The sequence below is a fragment of the Myxocyprinus asiaticus genome, chromosome 1 (assembly GCF_019703515.2).
Source record: "Myxocyprinus asiaticus isolate MX2 ecotype Aquarium Trade chromosome 1, UBuf_Myxa_2, whole genome shotgun sequence".
NCBI classification, from domain to species: domain Eukaryota; kingdom Metazoa; phylum Chordata; class Actinopteri; order Cypriniformes; family Catostomidae; genus Myxocyprinus; species Myxocyprinus asiaticus.
Window position 1 is genome coordinate 43,664,296 of NC_059344.1, and position 9,623 is coordinate 43,673,918.

The window sequence follows — 9,623 nt, forward strand, 5'->3', positions numbered from 1 at the left end:
ATGATTTCAAGCTCAATTACACTTCCAGTGCTTGACGCATGCGCAGAGAGCTAGATAGCGCTAGGAATTGTAATCGAGCTTGAAATCATGATCGCAAGGAGACTGCTGATGTCATATGATTTATAGTGAAAAGGGAGTTCTATTTTGGCCTGTTCTCACCCAAAACCGGTTGGATTGCTTCAGAAAATATGGTTAAACCACTAGAGTCATATGGATTCATTTTATGATGCTTATATGTGATTTTTGGAGCTTCTAAGTTTTGGTCACCATTCACTTGCATTGAATGGATCAACAGAGCTGAGATATTCTTTTAAAAATCTTTGTTTGTGTTCTGCAGAAGAAAGAAAGTCATACACATCTGGGGTGGCATTGCATCCTCATATGTTTCCTTGGTGGCTTATTTTTATTCCTATTCTCATTAGTTTTTTCATATTTATTTTTGCTCCTTCTGCTCTTACAAAAACGAATATAAATAGAGTGTTTTTGACGTCCAATAGCGTCCATGTCTTCGAACCTATCGCCATCTGGTGGTGGTAATTATATGACATGCATGTTATGATAATTACATATCTTATGCACTGGATGTCAGTGATGTTTCCCTCATTCAAGGGACGATGACACTGGTGACCTGTAGGCATACCATCAACCTTTTCGTGGCTTCTATTAGAAAATATGGAAAAAAACACAACTGGTGCAATTCACTGACACTTTAAAGATAACAAAACCTATATAAGGTATACGTTGAGGCTGAGATAGATTATACTGACGTCGCTGATGCCAGTGATACGAGACCTCTTCGCTTATTGGTCATGGGCATTTAGAAATGTAAGCTTTTTATTTACTTGTCACTTATGAAACTATAATTAATAAATACATTTGATGCTGTCTCGTATGTGTTGGCGAAAGTACCTGCATATATTCATCATCACTCCTCATTTGCATACTGTCTACTTTCGCTTCCTCGTTCGGATCTCATCAGGAATTGATCAAGTTGATCACTTTATGTCTTATAAACATGACGAACAGCGTCGACGTTCAAACGCCTCTCTCGTTGAAAGATGTGTTAGTTATGTATTTACAGTACTACGACGAAGTTTGGTCTGAAGGAAATCATAACGTGTGTTCAGAAACACAGGTGACAGATGAAGCCAGGAGCATATTATCAGAGGAAGAGGTTAAACACGCTGGACGTCTATCAGACACTATATGCGTGCAATATAGAGACTGCCAGAGACACATCCAGTACTTTATAAAGGCTGCCGAGTTACTGGAGATGTTTCCGTGGAGGAATGAGATTAAAACATTAAAGGTAAATGGTAGCTGTCATTGGTACAGTACGTCTGTTGTTTCTACACTGTTTCAAGTGACTTAATTCCTTTAACCCTTATGTTCTGTTTGAGGTCTGAGCCCCTTTTAATGCTCAAAAATATTTCTAACTTTTAAGTTTAATGTTAATATTTTCTGAGAATGTATTACACATTTCAAATTGATAACATTTTTCAAAAGTCCTATAAGGAAATTGCATTTCTTCTGATTGGGGTCTCAACGGCTGCAGGAGTCAGGTGCTGTTCACACCGAACACGTTTTTGTGTCCGTTTTTGTGTCTTCGGACGTTGTCTCGAAGTCAGACATAAAAGGACATGAAGTTTATGATGACAGACACCAGGAAGCCAGTAAAGCTACGGTGTTATAAAGCACGTTAAGTTTGCGTCCTTAAGTCAAGTCATTTTTATTTGTATAGCGCCTTTCACAACACACATCGTTTCAAAGCAGCTTTACAGAAGATCAGGCCCTTAAAGGAAGAGTTCACCCCAAAAATGAAAATTCTCTCATCATTTACTCACCCTCATGCCATCCCAGATGTGTATGGATTTCTTTCTTCTGCAGAGCACAAACGAAGACTTTTAGAAGAATATCTCAGCTCTGTAGGTCCATCCAATGAAAGTTGGCCTTTGAAGCTCCAAAAAGCACATAAAGACAGCATTAAAATAACCCATACAACTCCAGTGGTTTAATCCATGTCTTCTGAAGCAATCCAATCATTTTTGGGTGAGAACAGACCAAAATATCACTCCTTTTTCACTATAAATCTTGACAGCAGTCTTCTTGGCGATCGTTATTTCAAGATCGATTATACTTCCTAACGTCATCTAGCGCTCTGTGCTTGCGTCAAGCACTAGGAAGTATAATCAAGCTTGAAATCATGATTGCGTCTAGAGGCTGCAATGGCAAGGTGTACAGTGTTACATTTCTTCTGAAGCTAGAAGCTAAATGAAGTCTTACGGATTACTTTTAGTTTTATGCTGCATTTATGTGCTTTTTGGAGCTTCAAAGTTATGATCACCAATCACTTGCATTGTATGGACCTACAGAGCTGAATCATACTTCTAAAAATTTTCATTTGTGTTCTGCTGAAGACAGAAAGTTATACACATCTTGGATGGCATGAGGTTGAATAAATGAGAAAACATGCATTTTTGGGTGAACTATTCCTTTAAGTACTATACATTCCCATTAAGCTGACTGTTAATGTTTTTTTATTATTTCCTCGGACATTTACAGGACACGTTGTCTGTTACATCAAGCCAATTATGCCTTTTGCCAAGAGTATTCTTCAGCGTTTTGGTTACTGCATTGAAACAGACACTGAGTATAGACTGTCCGACAATTTTGACACTGACAAGGCCAAGAGGATGGGATTTGACCTTTTCCTTGCCAGGTTGGAATGCGAGTACCTCCTTGAGCTCATGAGTCAGCGATCACACATAGAATGTCTGGAGATTCTCCAAAACAGAGCTGCTCCTCTGTACTTCAGTGCTGGGGATGATGTTTCAGGGCATGTAAATGACATCTGTAATCTAAACAAGGATGTTTTCAAGGATAATGGGCGTGTTGAAGGTTGCTCATTGGTAAACCCAGGGGACAAATTCTAATCAGGGAGTTGACAAGTCTCAAGATAGAGTGTCTAGCTCATTTATGACTGATGATAAGTCTATCCTGGAGATGCAGGAGAACTACCCAGACCTGGCCATCTGACAAAAGCCCATTTTTTTTCGCTTCAGAAGATATGGATTTAACCACTGGAGTCTTATGGATTACTTTTACACTGCCTTTTGGGCCTTCAAAGTTCAGGTCACCATTCACTTGCATTATGAGGACCAACAGAGCTGAAATATTCTTTTAAAAATCTTTGTTTGTTTTCTGCAGAAGAAAGAAAGTTATACACATCTGTGATGGCATGAGGGTGAGTAAATGATGAGAGAATTTTCATTTTGGGGTGAACTATCCCTTTAACTACTGTCATAGATTTTTAAGTGAAGGACGGTTTCTTGCTGCTATAGTAATTTTAAACCTGCTTAACTTTTGAGCTTGTACTGTGCCTCACTAAATGTAGAGACGGCTACAGTAAATGTGCACCCACGTGTCTTAACTGAACATTTATTTTTCAGAAATGTCAATAAATGGATATTTGATGTACAAATGGTATTCTGGTGTATCTATTTTATACTACCTGTTATTGTTAGGAACATGAGCCAACTATTTTTGTGTTTAAAACAAGTTGCTTATGCAGTATAAATAACATTGGTCACAGTTACATAAAAAACAGCTATCTGTATTTGTTAGTAACAGTATCTGTGGGTCTTCAAACTGCAAGTGGCATTCAGAATGACAAAAATTCATCAACTTAAAACAAAAGGCCTGTGTATGATGACTGCATTGTAAATGATGTACCAAATCACTTCTAATGCATTTGCATGGTCTGGAATTGGCCTTCTGAATTTTAATCCATCACATACTTATACTGATATGACAAACAAACTTTTGAAAATGTTTCCAGGTTCAGTTGGTCTTTTTGGTACTCTGGAATGATTCCACTGACACAACTAAAAATAACTGACTTTCTGTCTCCTTTTAAGTGCTTAAACCAAGTTTACAATGTCTGTGAATGCAAATATACTTCATATTATAATAATCATAAAAAGCATTTGCATTCTAAATAAGCATTTTAAATAAAACAACTGTCATGTGAACTAATTTATAAAAAGAGAAGGAATGTTTGCAAAATTTAAATCCAGAGTTTATAGGTAAAATACTGTATGTATGTGCGTGCTTTATCTGTCTAACACATATTGGTTGGATTAACATGGCCACCAATCTCTCTCTCAGATCTTCTAGGTTGCTCAAGAGAAATGTGCCATTAGTATCTTCTCTCGGTTCTCCTCATATTGATGCAGCATCTTCTTAAGATCGTGATCTGCTGGGATTACCTGCCCCCAAATGTGAGCACAAATATTATTTCAAGACCGGAATGGAATATAAGGGCGCCTACACACTAGAGTTCATGTTGCATCAGAGAACGCAAGATTGCATTGATGGGCATGATGTGTTGGAAGGACGGAGAGGGAAACCGCAAGGGCTTGCGATAGTGATGTTCTGTCATGCGACCAAAAGCATTTAAACTTTTGCTCCAACTCACTCTGACCTAGGCATGCATTAACCAATGAGAATCTTGGAAAGGTGGGACTATTTGCACTGTGAGATAAAAAAAAAACATGGCGGAAAAACCGAGGACTTTATTAGGAACATCTGTACAACTTCTTATTCATGCGATTATCTAATCAGCCAATCATGCGGCAGCAGTGCAGTGCATACAATTATGCAGATATAGGTCAGGAGCTTCAGTTAATGGTCACATCAACCATCAGGATGGGGAAAAATGTGATCTCAGTGATTTCGTTCCTGATATGATTGGTGGTGCCAGACGGGCTGGTTTGATTATTTCTGTAATTGCTGATCTCATGGGATTTTCACATACAACTCAGAATGGTGCCAAAAACAAAACAAAAAACATCCAATGAGTGGCAGTTCTCCGGACGGAAATGCCTTGTTGATGAGAGAGGTTAACGAAGAATGGCCAGACTGGTTCGAGCTGACAGAAAGGCTACGGTAACTCAGATACCTCTGTACAATTGTGGTGAGCAGAATAGCATCTCAGAATGCACAACACATCGAACCTTGAGGCAGATGGGCTAGAACAGTAGAAGACCACTTTGGGCACTTTATTAGGACCAGAGTGTTCTTAATAAAGTGTTCGGTCAGTGTATATGCAGTGTATTCATTCCCCGTCTTTTATCATTTTTCTCTGCCAGGCTAAAAGATATTAACTGTAGAGAGAGAGCCTGGAAATGTGTTTCAGTGTTTACTGGGACATTGTCGAAAAGATATACAGTATTTTACATAGCCATCTCTCTCCGTGATTGCCACTGGATTGCTGCTTGTTTTCAAACTAAACCAGCTCTTCTTTCTGTGGTACACACCTTCCAAATGGATCTTTTGCATTCCCATGCGTAACACGCTCCATCTGAGCTTTCCCTAGTGTGTAGGAGCTCTTATTCATTTTTTCAGCTTGTGGACAGGTGATCTGTTAGCTTTATTAAAATAGCAAAGACTCACAAGAAATGGAGCAGGGACTTCAAAGTCTTCTGATGAATCAGCCAGTCCTCATATAGGCTGTGGATTTATTCTATGTGCCAGTATCCATTTTAAAATATATGATAAAGACTGTTCTTAAAAATCACACCAAACAAATGTAAATAAAATATAGCCTTATTAATATATAGATGAAATATGATTATAACAGACAAAGTAACAAGTAAAATCAGCCCTGAGCTACAGTAGAAACCAAAGATACATGTTTGGAAATATTGGCAGGCTAAATGCTGAATTGTTATTGTTTGAATGTGTTTGCTGCTCTCCCATTGACAATAAAGTTAGGCTTTACTTGCAGTTTTGTATTGTTTCACTTGCATACACTAAAGCTGAATTACAGGTTACAACAACAATGCAACTATTACATAATTCCAATCGTACCAAAGGAATAACCTTCTCCTCCTCTCTGCACCTCTGTTTAGTCTCTCGTAGCACGTCTGTGGAGAGGTCTATAGGTAAACCGTTATGAAAAACAAGAAATAAAAAATGTATATTGACGTTACACACAACAGAATCTCTTACATAGTTCCAGATTATCCACATCTAACAAGCAACTCTTGCAATGAAACAGAGATATATTTGTCTTACCAATAAGATCAACAGGAATAGCTATGTTCTTTATGATCCACTCAAACCATTCACTTAAAACTGCAAAGTCCACCTCAGGCATCTTTCCACTGTCAACCAAATGTGATAATACCCTTTATTTAATATTAGTGCTATTAGTTTTAATAATAGTAAACTATTCAGTCTCAATGTGTTGTACAACAGTGCGCAGACTAAGTTCTTATAATGAAATCTACCTTTTATAAAGGTTTTCCTCAGAAATGTACTTTGCACTGTAGATAGACTTTCCATCATTCTGACAGGTGCTGACTGTGAGCAGAAAGAAGAAGAAAAATGGCAATTGCATTCATTATTAGCATTCAATTTCCATTATTAACACACAGGGTGCAAGTTCCTTAATTTCTACTCTGCAGAACAGAAAGAGGTGCATATACAACAACAGAACCAAACTGTAGGGTTGTGTAAGAGGATTTGTACATGCCATTGGTGTTTCATGTCGATCCAGCATTGTAAGTTGTACATATGTCTGAAGGGTGAGCCCCCATCTGGTTGGGTCCTGGAATATCAAACCCTGTATCAAAACAGAAGAAAACCAATTTTACCATAATTTGCCTTTTAATCTTTTCTACAGTAATGAAACACAACTCTAAATCAGGTATAAAACAAGAAAGGTGAAGAAGCCTTTTGAAACAAGGGATGTGCCAGAGAGACTAATCGACTAGTCATTCAACAACCGACTTGGCGATTAGTGGAATCGACGGACATTAATATTCTTGTGGTGGTGGTTTTAATGGGAAATGCAATTCTCAAATTAATTGAGAGACGCCGATTCTTAGAAAGTGTTTTTGCTTGATGATAGCTTGCTGTGCTTAACAGTGAATGGCCTAACTGTCAGCATGGTAAAACCCTCAACAAGAAGTTTCCTCTAATTCCTCTAATTTTAATGCGCTGTTACAACAGCAAAGCGCTGCATCAACAATACATTTCAAGACGATCACATCTGTGCTTAATACTCCCGTATTTGTGAGGTGCTGTGGAGAGATTGAAGTCTTTTGTTGATTCTGTTTGACACTTTTTAATTAGATAGTTGCAGTAAAAAAAGTTTAAACAACAGGATGTCATGAACCAGATGTTGTGTCAGTTATGTGCATTTCACTATACAGTGAGGATCACCCTGAAGCACTCTGGTTACATTGCAACATGTCATTCTGCATTCAGGATACACATAGGCGGTGTTGTGCCGCTCTGTATTGGAGCCTTTCTTATTTCTTACTTTGATAGTTTTGTGCAATAAGAGGTTATAGTTGTCTAGGCTATTTATTTGTTGACTATCCTTTAGTATCCATGTTGAAGTGATGCCCTTCGCATCTGTATATCTGTCTAAAAAGTATCTGATTGGTGTCATGTGAACATAACAAAGACTAATTGTACATGGGCTCCTTAACACCAACTAGTCAATTATGGAAATTGGTAGTTTTGCACATCCTTAATTGAAACCTGAGTAATGCAACCATGGAAACCATAGCCTACCAATGAATTGCATCCCAGCACATTTCTCCATTTAGACACAGGCTCTGTCAGAACCTGAAAGACAAGAAACATTTTAGCAATAAATTAGTAATAAGGAGAGAGTGAGTTCAGGTATCAGGTATAATAATAATTTGCGACAATTTATTCATCACAAATTTAGTGTATTACCTCAATGTCACAGGTTTTGCTGAAATACTCCAGACGTGTTGTCTTTCCACTTGCAATATTTCCCTCTATCCAAATATGAATGTGAATGTAAATATTACAGACAAGAAATAGCATCCCTAAAACATATGGCAACAATACTATGTTCACTGTGATCTCAGCACCCCTATAAAAACAACTGCTAATCAGCCCAAACTGTTTGGCTGGTTTTACAGGGGGTTAGGGCACTTTTTAGCTGGTCTGGCTGGGAGAACAGCTTAAATCAGACAACTAGCTTAGGCTGGTTTTAGCTTCGCTACAAATACATTTCTGAATAGCAAGATGGTAGCTTCGCTAGTTTTTAAACCAAGTAGCTTTTCAGTATTGAAGCTATATTTTTGACAAGGTAGCGGCATAGCGTTGACAAAAGCTACACCGCTACATCATGCCTTGTACCCGGTGTTTACTAATGCCAGTTTTGAATCAAATGAATCGCTCATTTGAGTCGATTCTTTACAATGAATTGGTCACACGTGATAGGAAAGTGATCTGAATCTGTTCCCGATTCAATCTGAATGACTCAGAAAGCTTGCACTCGTGCTGCTGAATCATTTGGCGCATGCTCTCACTAGTCAACAAGCTCATGGAATATTTTATAACATGGCAGTGTTGGGCAAGCTACTCAAAAAAATTTAGCAAGCTAAGCTACAAACTACTTAACAGAAAAATTAGTTAAGCTAAGCTAAAAGCTACACTACAGAGAAAGTAGCAAGTTACACTACAAGCTACATGGCAAAAGTAGCTTTCTACATTTAAGCTACTTCATTTTTTCAACCGCAGATGTACAGAGCATCCTGCATAGACAAAGCATCTAAAAGAAGTATTCACATGATGTTTATCAAAGCCATGGTACAGTATATTACAGTTTAGTGCAATACAAGTATACAGTAGGTGTAATACGTATGTGTACATACAAAACAAACAAAAAAACAAACATGATTATGATTAATAGCATGAAACTTTTAACTTTAGAGGCACTTTAACTTTGAAATACACCAGGGACTCTTATTTTGAAATGTTTGCGCTTCACTGCTTCCAGCTGCTCATTCAAACTGATAAGGGAAATAAAATGTTAACTCCTTCAATAATCTACAACGTATTACAATATAAACAATTAAAGGTAAACATTGTCATATTTCAGCACCACTATATCACCATGATTTTTATTTTTTGTGTGTTTTTTATTTCTAGTAAATGGCTGAATAAATGTATTGGAAAGAAAATAATTAGTTATATGTGACATCACTTTGTCCTGAACAATAATGAGTGATATGAATTAGATATTGTTTTATTTATTTATTTATTTATTTATTTATTTTTTTTATGACAAACCAATTTTGCCTGGCTCCCACATTTATGGTTTCACTGTATGCTGAATATAAGAATATAAAAAATATCAAGGTAACATCACTTCCCATTAGTATTTTTCTTGTAATTAACTATTTCAGACATTTCTGAGAATGCTGTGGAAAAGAAATTGATCAGTTAAGCACACAGCAGTTGATGGTAAGCACATAGCCACCCTTAGAACTGAAAATATTGTAAGGTATTGAATTGTATTCAATTTAAAGCAGAACTTGAATTGATTGAATAATATATGGAGTCAGATGCATTATTATAATTATAAGGCAGCAAGGTTGGAAAACAACATTTTCAATTCACAGTTGACAGTGTATTTCTCACAAATAAAATATTAAATTATTTCTTACCATATTCCTAGAAACAGATAAATATTTAAGTCATTTTTCTACCGTAAATCTAAACATTGACTTAAATATTGATTTTTTTTCTTTTCTTTCTTTTTTTTTTTTTTTCTCACCCACATCTATCAT

The 9,623-nt window shown here is 37.0% G+C and overlaps 2 pseudogenes; one reads left to right on the plus strand and one right to left on the minus strand.

Moving 5' to 3' along the window:
* Positions 1–842: 842 nt before the first annotated feature.
* LOC127439997 (uncharacterized) lies at positions 843–3,786 on the plus strand (annotated as a pseudogene).
* A 395-nt stretch (positions 3,787–4,181) lies between these two features.
* Positions 4,182–9,623, minus strand: LOC127439999 (thymidine kinase 2, mitochondrial-like; annotated as a pseudogene).